Below are 11,801 nucleotides of genomic sequence, written 5' to 3' on the forward strand. Positions count from 1 at the left end.
CACACCAAACAAAGAGACCAGCTCTGAGATTCATGTTCTCTCCCATCATGATTAACAAATTTAGAGAGTCATATTCTTCAATTGACTCTAATAGCTGGTCTATGTTACATAAGACACACCAAAACACTTCATACTATGGACTTTTACCATCCAACATGTCAACATTTTTATAAAGCCAAACAATTGTACATAGATTAAACACAAACACCATAGTTTCGGGAACAATTGTTATTAAAATAAATAAGAATAATTACTAAACTTTGATATTGTCTAAAACAAACTAGCAAACTCTGAATATGTTCTCTATGATAACTTCTACTATTCATTCCTAATTTATATAAGCACTGTCTTAAAAACCTTTTGGAGCATGAATATTCCAGCTCTCCTCAGGAGGAGATGTTGCTGAGAGTATTTTGCATGCTAAAGAGATCCTCTTCTTATGTATTTTGTCCTTTAGTTCTTCTGGGTCTCCCAAGCTCATTCGCACTCCATCAATTACTTTCTCCTTTGCAAATTTCTTCATGATGTGCATGATATATATTGCACAATCTGGATAGTCTCCCTGTTGAGGTGTTGGGTAACTAATCATCTTTACTCTGCTTACAAGTGGAAGGCGCAGTCTCGACAAGCGTTCATTAATTGCTAACAAGCAGTATTCTGCCATAAGATTAGCATTATCGAGACACTCGTTTTTGGATACAGCTTCCCAAGTGTTGTAGTGGAAGAATTCGCCTTTCTCGCATTCATACACAAGAAGTGTCCAATGCACATTTTGGTGTGACATTGGAATAATAATCTTCCTGGTTCCTTCCTCCATATTCCTGATGGGTAAGAAGACATCAGTGTTTGCTGCTACTTGATGTACTGGGTCACTTAAATAAAACTGAAAAAGAATTAAATTTATCAGTGTAGTAAATATGTACTGAAAATTATAGTGTAAAACACATATATGAAAGCATAATATTTGTTACAACATCAAAAAAAAATTGTTTCGTTTTAGTTTCGCAGATATGTTATGCCCTTTACAAAGACATGATGCATGTTGTTTATCAAGATAAATTGGAAAACATACCCAGCCTGTTGGATCAATGTGGAGTACTGGAATGTACTTTCTCTGTCCATTCACTGGTTTCTCATTATGATATGCTTTTTTCAGTTGGTATTGCCAGTAATTTATAAGATCTCCCTCTAAAGCCCTGTTATGTAGCAGATCTTCAAATGTCTCTGCAGATAATATGTGATGACCAATCACAGCAGGAGCTTTCCAAGCACTGTTGCTGCAAATTCAAATAATCCAAATCAATTATAAGTTTGATTCTAAACGAAGTACATAAAGTTTTTTTGAAATGAAAGGGACCTATCCAAGAGAGACTCACATTGAGGTAGCTTTGTCAAAAAAAGGAGAGAGAAGCGCTCTTTGTTGTGAACTCAAATCCTTATCGAACGAAGATTTCCTTAGGCTCAACAACTTGCGTGCATTCTTCACTTTTTTAGTAAGTTCTTGCAGATTTGGATCACCTTTAGCTTTTCTCCTTCTCACATTCTCGCTATCCTTTTTATGAACTTTCTCTGTTGGGCAATCTTTTTCAACTGGGTTTTCAGTTCTGGACTTTGTTTTTCGCCTTTTATGTCCCGACAGTCCTTTGCCACTAGCAAACTCAGGATCAACTCTTTTCTGCGGGTGGCTCCGAGTTACTGGCTTCTGAGGGGTGTATGTGATTTTTGGAGTAAGTTTCTTCTCTTTGGCTGAGATAGTCGGCTTTTTATTCTCCTTGTCCATGACTGACGTAGTCGACTTCGCTATTGGTTTGACTTCATTACTATTTGTAGCCAGCCTATCTTCGAGTCTCTTGGAAAGTGTTACGTCATCTTCCTATGATGTTTGACTAACTCCAGGTTCATAATCCTTCAATATACCATAAACGTAAAAAAAAAATGAGAGACTAAAAAAGCAAAAAAAAAATGAACAAAATAGAACACATGTATTCTTGGATTCTTTTCAGTACAGAAGTTATGTACTTTTAGTTTCACTGAGTACATAACATATGTACTGTTGGTTTTTCCCATGTTATTGAACATATGTAACATAAGTGGTCCATTAAGTATTGATAAATTTGTTACTTTTCACTTTTTTGGTAATTATAATTACCTTTTGTAGCTCAGAAAGAAGTTGGAGAGTCTCAGCATATGCTTTAGCTTTTTCGGCGCTCATATTCTTCTTCAGTCGAGCTTCCTCTGCCTTTTCAGCATCTAAAAATGGATACTTCTGTTTGAGAATCGACAGCATTAGTACATATGCTAAAAGCATCATTAAAAACAAAACATAAATTCATTAAACAGAAGTAGATTTAGGTACTTACAAGACTCTCTAATTGTTTAGTAGGTTGTTGCTTTCTGTCATTCTTCATTTTCTTCTTCCTTTCTACTTCATTGAATGGAATGGGATCCCAAGGTTTCCTTATTCCCTGCATTTGAAACAAATCAGACTACGAACTATTTGACCAAAAATTGATATACGTACTGCTGGTTATATGTATCAGAAGGATATATGTACTAGGTTTATAACATGTTCATACTTCTTGTTCAGGTTGCTGAAGATCAGCTTTCAAACGAGCTTTTTCAGCTGCAGCTAAAACAATTGCAGAAGCTTCATTAAGTGTAGGTGCAGTATCGTTTTGAGCTTGCTCATCCGAGGGATCCGTTTGAGCTTGATCTGATGCTCCTCTAGCAGCTGGAGCTTCATTATGCGCAGGCGCATCTGCAAGATGGATTTGAGGTGGATCAGGTGCACCTAGATCAATTGCAGGCTGCTGCACCTCTTCTCCATTTTGATCACTTGGTCCTAAACCCAAGTAAAAAGTTGGTCTTGAAACCTGTGATGGAGGATCCAGATCTTTAGCATAAAATTTGTCGAAGATTTGAGAAGATTCCATTTTTTCCAAGCTTGGTAAACTACCAGTCGACGGGTACTCCAGACTAAGAATTCCTAAGGATGGATAAGGATCTCCCATAATTTCAGCTTGTAGATATTTTGAGTACTCATCGGTATAAATACCCTTCCCATGGATGGCCAGGTCAATCAATTTCTCCATCGGCACGGTATGCAGTTCTTTGAGACTCGAAAGCTCACAAACCAAAGGCATAAACTGCATATTCGGCAACATTTCTTCAATCGATGCACCCTACATAAATGCAATGCCAAACCGTATTATTTTATAGGATGAAAAAGTATAAAATTGAACTAACTAGTGTAACGTTCAATTCGCTCACATGTCTATCTCTAAGAGAACCAATTTCCACTTCAATATTACCCAGAACTTGTGTCGCTGCTGTTTGTTGGAGTTCAGCCTTTTCAGTATGTTATTCAACATAAGGTGATATGTTTTTAATCAGTATTGCAGATATGTACTTGTATGTTTTTTCAGTATAGTAGATATGTACTGACAAGTTTTAGTTTTTTACAAACTAAACTAATACTAGAAAGAATATAACTTACCTGTGATGGTTCTGGCATGCTCTTTTCCTCTTGTAGCTCTTTCACCTTTCGCTCCAAATCAGATCTAGCCCAAATTTTAAACTGTGAAACTTCAATATCGAACTGTGTGAGATTTTCTTCAGAGCCCCCCATAACATGCATTGTTGGAGTAGCATTTCCCTGTTCATTCGACTTTTCTTGGGTATCATCTGGAATTTCCTGTTCAACCTCTGTTACCAAGGGAGTAGTTGCTGATGGAACGGTGTCATCCAAATCATCATGCCCTTCTTCAGAGCTACTGCTAGATTCTTCTTCTCCCGAGTTTGGTTGTGGAGGTGGGTAAGCTCTGTGATATATATCATTCAAAAGCTCTTCTAGGATACTCACATCAATGTGGAGGCCGTCCTCTTTCCTTCTCTGTAACTCATACCATTTTTCTGCAATTTTCAGCCTCAAATCTTCATTCTTTACTTCCAAATCCTCGAACTTTTCTTGCCAATCTACTGTCAATGGCACGTCTTTAACTAGAAGCCTTTGAGAAATTTCATTCAACATTTCTTTTTCATACATAGTATATTCATCCTTAAATTCTTTAGAGAACTGGAAAAGTACATATAACACACACATATAACCAGTTTTTGTATCAGTATAACATATATGTACTCAAATAAATAGTGCATATGACACACACACAATCATTTTGGTCAATCAGAAAACTGCTTTTCTGATAGTGTCCTACCTAAAACAAATCATTTAGGTATAATTATTTATGAAAACACAAATAATTATACTTAAATTCATCAACTTTAATCAGTTTTTTATATATGTACTGGTGTATCATTGTTTCCTAAACCAAAACTACAAGAAGCATAATGAAATAAAACTTATCCTAGTAATATGTATTGTTTTTCTTAGGGACTTACTGTGTATTGCGAAGCCTCCATATCCTTTAGAAACTCAACAGATATTTCTTTGATGTTCCACCTTGCCGCTCTTGGAAGGTATCGATCATCTGGTAACGTCACTGGTTTCACCAAGTGAGTATGCTCCGCATACAACAACTATGACAAAAATAACATCAATAGAATCAAATACATAAACTTAAATGACAGTAGAGTAAATATGTACTTGAAAAAAAAAAGCTTGTACTAGATGATCGATACCAAAAAATAGACGACACAACCAGTGATGTCCTCGGGAGTGTTGTAGTTCTGATTGATTTTCTTCTCTAAGAAACTATGTATCAGGTCAGGCCAAGATACATTCTTTGACTTCTCAAGATCATCAACTAAACCAAAGTACTTTTCTTTGAGTTTCTGAGCATCTTTTGTTGTAGAAAACAAAGTAATACACATAAACAGGCATAATAGCTTAACCATATCTTCAATTGTTTGTTCAGTTTCTACTCTTGGTATCCTGTACTCCATATCTTCATCATCTTCACTATCGGGTACTTGTTCATCATTGTCATCATCACTGTCTTCGCCACCTTCAGATTTAGAATTCTTGATTCCAGTACGCTTGAGCAGTTTCAAAATGGCATCTTGTAGCATTGGTCTTGTAACCGTGTTTCTATCACCAAAGTGTCTAATGTAGAATGGTTTCTGCCTCCATCCACCACCTACCATCAAAAAGGTGTCATCACTTCTTCCTGCCATTCTTGGCATTCCAAACATTACACCCATTTTTCTGGTGTCGACGTGATAATGTGTGTTTCACCTCTTCTAAGAAACTCAAATGTGAGCTCATTCTTGACTCGACCCCTTTTGTAACACTTCAAGTACTTTTTCACTGCACCTTCCAACTTTTCCCAATGACTTTCTGAGTACTTAGTGTGCCAGAACATAAAAAACATCTGTCCATAAGAAGATTCGGCTATCTTTTCCAATGTGGCTTCACTCAAAGTATATTTACTCGCCTTCATTCTGGCAACCAGGCTATGTAATGCTGTGAAACCAGACCTATACAACTTCCTAACAGATTTTGGCACAACCTTACCTGCAAAATTTAATTGGTTTTATTTCAGTATAACATTTATGGACAACACATTCATCATCTCAGAAACACAATCAATCACTATTGGCCTTATGTACTTCATATCCAAAGATCATTATCACATAAACAAAGAAACAGATGAATTTAGAGTACATAAACACTACAATGTTTCAGTTTTTTAGTTATGTACTGCCAATTATGTGCCAGAAACAATGTTACCCATTCTCTACTGGACTTATGTACTGCCAAAAAACAACCTAATGAAGAAAAAATCTCAGTATTTGATATATGTACTGGTGGCTCTATGTATCAGAAATAAAATGAAACACATTGCATATCACGTTTGATTCTTATTCTACAATTTTATAGTTATGTACTGCCAATTCTAAGTGCTAGAAACACAAAGTAGAAGTTGCATGTAAACTCTGATAGGTTTTCATAAATTTTTAATCAGTACTTCAAATATGTACTGGTGGATCTATGTCCCAGAAACACAAAAAATATACTGAAAGTGTTAGAAATACTACCTTTTTTCTGAATTGGTGCGTTGTTACTCGGTTTTCTTCGTTTTATTTTTAGTACATCTTGAGATTCATCGTCCGATGAACTTTTTGAAGTTTTTTTCTTCGATTTCCTCTTTGATTTTCGTCTTGAAATTCCCGATTCTTCTTCTGATGACCTAATAACAGTACTATCATCTCTTATTATTTCTTCTTCTCTGATTGTTCTTTTGATTTTTCTTGTAACCATTATTAGGTTTTTAGATTTTTCTCTGAATCAGATGTTGTTTTCAAAGGGAAATCGTATGATTGAGAATGAACTTTGAGATCTGTTTTGTTAGAATATGGATATCTCAAAATGATTGAGATTCTCTTTGAATTTTCTCTGTTAAGATTTCAGTTTCTCTGTGTAACGTTATAAACATTAATGATTTGATTTCAGTTTCTCTGTGTAACGTTATAAACATTAATGATTTTTCTGACCTTTTCAGCGGTTTTGTACGGGAATAGATAGTGGGTACTATTATAGTGGGTGCATTCTTCACACGTGGTAACTACTAGGGTAAGCTCGTCATTTTGCTCTTTTCAAAATATTATGGACCTAGTGATAAGTCTAAAACCCGGTTGGACCCTACTATAACTAAATATATGGGCTTAGGACCAAACATCAAATTTTCCATATTAAAACACAGCAACAAAACTAGCATCTATTTCAATATTTCGCATACGTACTCATGGATCAAACCAAAATAAAGTGGCAAAACTATGAATAAAACAGAATTAAAAGAAGTTTTTATCAGTACAACATATACGTACCGCGGATTCATAAACTAAAAACTCAATTACATGTCAAGAAGTGATGAATCCATGAATATAACCGAATCAAAGCACATACTTCAGTATTTCACATACGAACTCATGGATCAAACCAAAAAAAGTGGCAAAACTCTGAATAAAACAGAATCAGAAGAAGTTTCAACCAGTACAACATATATGTACTCCTGGATCAAACCAAAAAAATAAGATAAAACCTATAGATTCATAGTAAACAAAAATATAAAATAGTACGTATATGTTACCCGAGGACTATGGCATCACTCAATCTGCTGGCCCCGCTAAACTACATTTTGCACAAACGAAAAAAGGATATTAAGATCACATCTTCTTAGGTAAGGAAAGATGGTCCAGATGTAATTTAATGATTGATCACATTGGTGGGTGTAACTGATCTCAAACAAGTCTTTTTCTAGAAATAGACGAGATTACAAATATTCAAAACTGTAAATGCATGATTCTGTTACAAATTACAAATTTCAATTAAGACAGTCAAACTAGATTTACCTTTTGCGGAGTATTATTCTTTCCAAAAGCCATATCCTGTAGTATGCGGGCAGTCACCTGAATTATCAACAAGGCCACTATCAGCTATAACAACTAAAAAATTTAGGTAAATACTAAATATCATTCAGATGAGAATACATTGGTGACAACTTGGAGTCCGAGATACATCAACTGGAAAACGATGATCGAGCAAATTGCAAGTTAATTTCTAAACACGGATTTTATCAAAAGGCTGTATGAACAAAGACAAATTGACTCTTAACAAGTTCCATAAGTGAAGAACTGCAAATGCACAAAGGTGTCGTGTATTTCTTAAATAGTTTATCCAGAATAGCAAGGATTACCTTGCCACCATCAACCCCTCCTTCATAGCAGGGTTTCAAACTAATTGCACGCTAAAGGTAAGGTGCCCAGCGTCCTGTGAGCAAATCCCTCCTAATCATTTCAACGCCGTTTTGGTAATACTATTTTTAAAAAGAAAAAAGAAAAAAAAGATCAGGTCAACCACACAAACTCACATCTCCCAACTATTATAGTGATAAATGGGTAAATAGCTAAAGTATAAGCTAGTGACTTGTATACCTCAAGCATATTTCTAACGAACGGTTCTTCATTAAAGAAGTCTCTCCGTACAAATACGAAAGGCAACTTGTATGACAGAGCCTCACTTACTGTTCCATACCCAATCTTTCCTGAAACAGAATATAACTAAGTATCTAATTTTATTATCAGACTAACAGAAACGAAAAACTTAAATTTTCAACGAAACTTAATCCAATACTGATCATATAGTCACATGCTGCCATCACATCTGGTGTGTATACATCTCTTTTGAGCTTTATAAAATTTGGAGGAAGTTCTTGATTGTCAGATGCACCACATACCTGATTTAGAATAGATTATTATTCAGCTATAATTCAAGTCTGGAAAAATATTTGCCTGCCTAAAACAGATCAAGGGGATAGTTCTGCAAACAAAAGTACCAGACAGAGCCAACCAGGCGGTAAAGACTCCTCCTTTAGCGTCCAAAAAACAGAATCAGAAGAAGTTTCAACCAGTACAACATATATGTACTCCTAGATCAAACCAAAAAAATAAGAGAAAACCTATAGATTCATAGTAAACAAAAAAAGAAAACAGTACGTCAGATATGTATTGATGGTTAATACACAAAAGAAAACTGAAAATCAAACCAAAAACCATAAAAATATCAGATCTACTAATGAAATAAACATAAAACATGATTTTTTATTTAGATCTGAACTTGTTTCATTAAAATCCACCAATATATCATATACGTACCGATGATTAATACACAAAAGCAACTCAAAAGCATATAAAAAAAACCAAAATGGAACTAAAATCAGCTGCATGTGAAAACCAAGTAATGAATCTATAAAAAACTGAATCGAAACACTTTTTTTCTCCAGTATTCCATATATATACTTCTAGATCGAAGAAGAAGAATATCCAAAACTACAAAAATAACAAAATTAAAGCATAATTTTTCAGTACACCATATATGTACTGCTGATTCATAATCTAAAATTTAGCTGCATGTGAAAAACAAGTAGCGAATCTATGAAAAAATAGAATCGAAACACTTTAATTTGAGTATTCTGTATATGTACTTCTGGATCAAACAAGAAAAATCTCCAAAACTATAAAAAAACAAAAACAAAATTAGAGCAGTATATTTCAGTACACCAAATATGTACTGTTGATGCATAGTCTAAAAATCAGCAGCACGTGAAAAACTAGAGAACATCATGAAATCGAACTACCAAAACTGGAAAAAGAAAGTGAAAACATCATGAAATCAATCAGATCTTCATGATTCAGTTGAGAATTAATCAAAAACAAAGAAGAACTGGAGAAAAGATTACATAACATACCTGTAAAACCACGAAACATCTTCACAAACCCTAGGTCTAAACTTCATAAGCGGCTGCAGCAGAGAAGAGGAGAGCGAGCGAGAGAAAACGGATCTGAGAAGAAAATTGAGAAAATGTGGCTTTTATTTCTGTTATATTTATAGTGAAGGCCATTTTGGGAATTATTAAAATGCACGTAATAGGTTACACACGTGTGTAGGACCTGGGCTTAAAAAATTTGGTCCATTTTTATGTTTTCTTTTAATTATGGACCTCCGGTTATTGGGCTTTAATGGGTGGACCTGCCACTAACTAAGAACACTATAATAGTACCTATCGGTAATTCCTACTTTATAATATTGAGATTGCAAAGGCGTTTTGGACCCGTGGCATCACGAACCTTTGTTAAGAAATTTGACGGGTCACCAGGAATTAATGTAGTTCCATCGCCGAATTTTGCAACTCAACACGATTATTTTTGCAGAAGAACTTCACTGTAGGAAGTAAAATGGGAGTAATCGGAGTTGATATAGCAGTAGCAGTCGATATAGTAGCTCTTGGAACAATGGGAGTAGACATAGCAGTAGCTCTTGGGATAATAGGAGTTGATATTGTTGTAGGAATAATGCGAGTACTAGCACTGGGAACATCACCCCTAAGTTCCCTAAGTTTCCTGCCTATAAGATCAATAGCTTCTCTACTATCCATTACGAGTTCTAGTTTATGTGGAACCTCTGGGACTACTAACTTTCTCTGTAAAATTGCCAACTTCCTTTCTTCAGTTGCTAATTTTTTTTCCTGGATTGCTAAGTTAACGGAATGAGTAGCACTGCACAATTCAGTAATAAGATGGTGTGGAACTGGTTCAGTATCACCCTGATCATAGGCTACGCAATCTCCATCACTTACACGCAGCAGGGCTCCATACGTTGATTTTACATCGTCGGTATATGAACCGTCAGAAGAGGCTTGAAAGGTATTAGGAGGACAAGGTTCATAATATAAAACACACGCTAGTTTCGGTACCTTGCCCTCTTGTACAGTGCATAGGGGTGGGTCCAACCCCGAATCGAAGTTGTAGTAATTCAGAATATCATCTGGGTTGGGAGGAAGTGCTGCCACCCTTTGATTTCTTTGTTCACGTAGGTGCGCTTCCAAGGTGAATCAGACATGGAGAACTGCAAGATGACAATACAACATTAATACAGGTTCAAGAAAAAAAAAGGTGTAATGCCTGTTTATTTAAATAAGATCTGACAGACAGAATCTATGTGATTCTTAAAGTTAGCACTTAAACAAAAATTGGAACTCAAGCAACAGAGGCATAGACATGAAATTTATAAGGTTAATCCACTAGTTCTTTGAAGATTACACATTCAACCAATCTTTGACGAGATACAATGTCAAAACCTAGAGCTTCACATATATCTCTTGGTAAAAAAATTATGAAGCTAACTCATCATAAAAAGAAAACAACAAGAACTCTTTCTAAGAGCTGCTTTCAAATCTGTTACACTCTCTATGTTAACCAAACAAGAATTCTCTATGCCATAACATTTTACAAAAAAAACAACAGAAGAAAACAATAGTAACACAGTATATATGAATCTAACAGGGGGTTAGTCGTGGGAGAGTTCGAGAGATTTTAATGTATTTAGGTTTTCTCCTGTTAGTCCTGAGGGAGTTTGAGGGAGTCTCTCCAAATCCCCGTTAGTCGTGGGGGAGTTTAGAGGAGTCTCCTAAACTCCCTAGGAAACACCTGTTAGTCGTTGGGGAGTTTAAAAAAGCTCTTGAACTCCCTGTTAGTCATAAAACCCTACAATACTAGGGAGTTGGTTTCTTTGGGGAGTTCGAAGGAGTTTTTAGTGTATTTTGGTCTCACAACAAATCTCTCAAAAGAGTAGAGATTTGGGAAGGAGTTTGGTGCGTAGAAAACCATACGAGAAAGAAGAGGAAACGTTTTTTTTTTCAGGTATGATTTTTAGAGAAGAGAAAGAGAGAATGTTGAAGTCGAGAGCATTTAGACCGACAAATGATAAGATCGTTAAGATTCAGCTTCATCCTACCCATCCATGGCTTGTTACTGCTGATGCTTCTGATCACGTTGCTGTCTGGAATTGGGAGCATCGACAGGTACTTATTTCTCAAGAATCTCTTTCTCCGTCTAAATAGAAAGGCTGGTAAGATCTGATCTGAGTTATTTTGTAAAATGTGCAGGTGATTTATGAGTTAAAAGCAGGTGGAGTTGATGAGAGGCGTTTGGTTGGAGCCAAATTCGAGAAGCTCGCTGAGGGAGAATCCGCAGGTACACTTATATCTTCATAAGAAAACTTTCAATCCCGTTTCACATTTCCTCAATTGATGCTCAGCAGATATATCAAACTGTTACTTTACAGCATGAGATATACACCAAACATAAATTGTATGTTTTGAAACCAAGGTTATGTGTCCTCTTTCTGTCAGAATTACTATAACTGAGGAATACTTATATATCAGGGAAATGATACAAGTACTGTAGTGAAATATTATTCTCTACTTAGTAAAAATAGGCACAGTGATTTATTATCAAGCTCTAACAGTTAGGTAGGTAGGATGATGATTATTGAATTGTTTCAT

The 11,801-nt window shown here is 35.5% G+C and overlaps 1 long non-coding RNA gene across 1 annotated transcript; it reads right to left on the reverse strand.

Annotated features, from left to right (window-relative positions):
• Positions 1-7,046: 7,046 nt before the first annotated feature.
• On the reverse strand, positions 7,047-8,012 carry LOC113296296. The gene is made up of 4 exons (XR_003333028.1): positions 7,894-8,012; positions 7,656-7,775; positions 7,312-7,368; positions 7,047-7,090 (listed from the first exon to the last, which is right to left on the reverse strand). It is a non-coding gene; the product is annotated as an uncharacterized LOC113296296 (long non-coding RNA).
• Between the last annotated feature and the right edge of the window lie 3,789 nt (positions 8,013-11,801).

The sequence above is a fragment of the Papaver somniferum genome, chromosome 7, assembly GCF_003573695.1.
Source record: "Papaver somniferum cultivar HN1 chromosome 7, ASM357369v1, whole genome shotgun sequence".
Taxonomy (NCBI): Eukaryota; Viridiplantae; Streptophyta; class Magnoliopsida; order Ranunculales; family Papaveraceae; genus Papaver; species Papaver somniferum.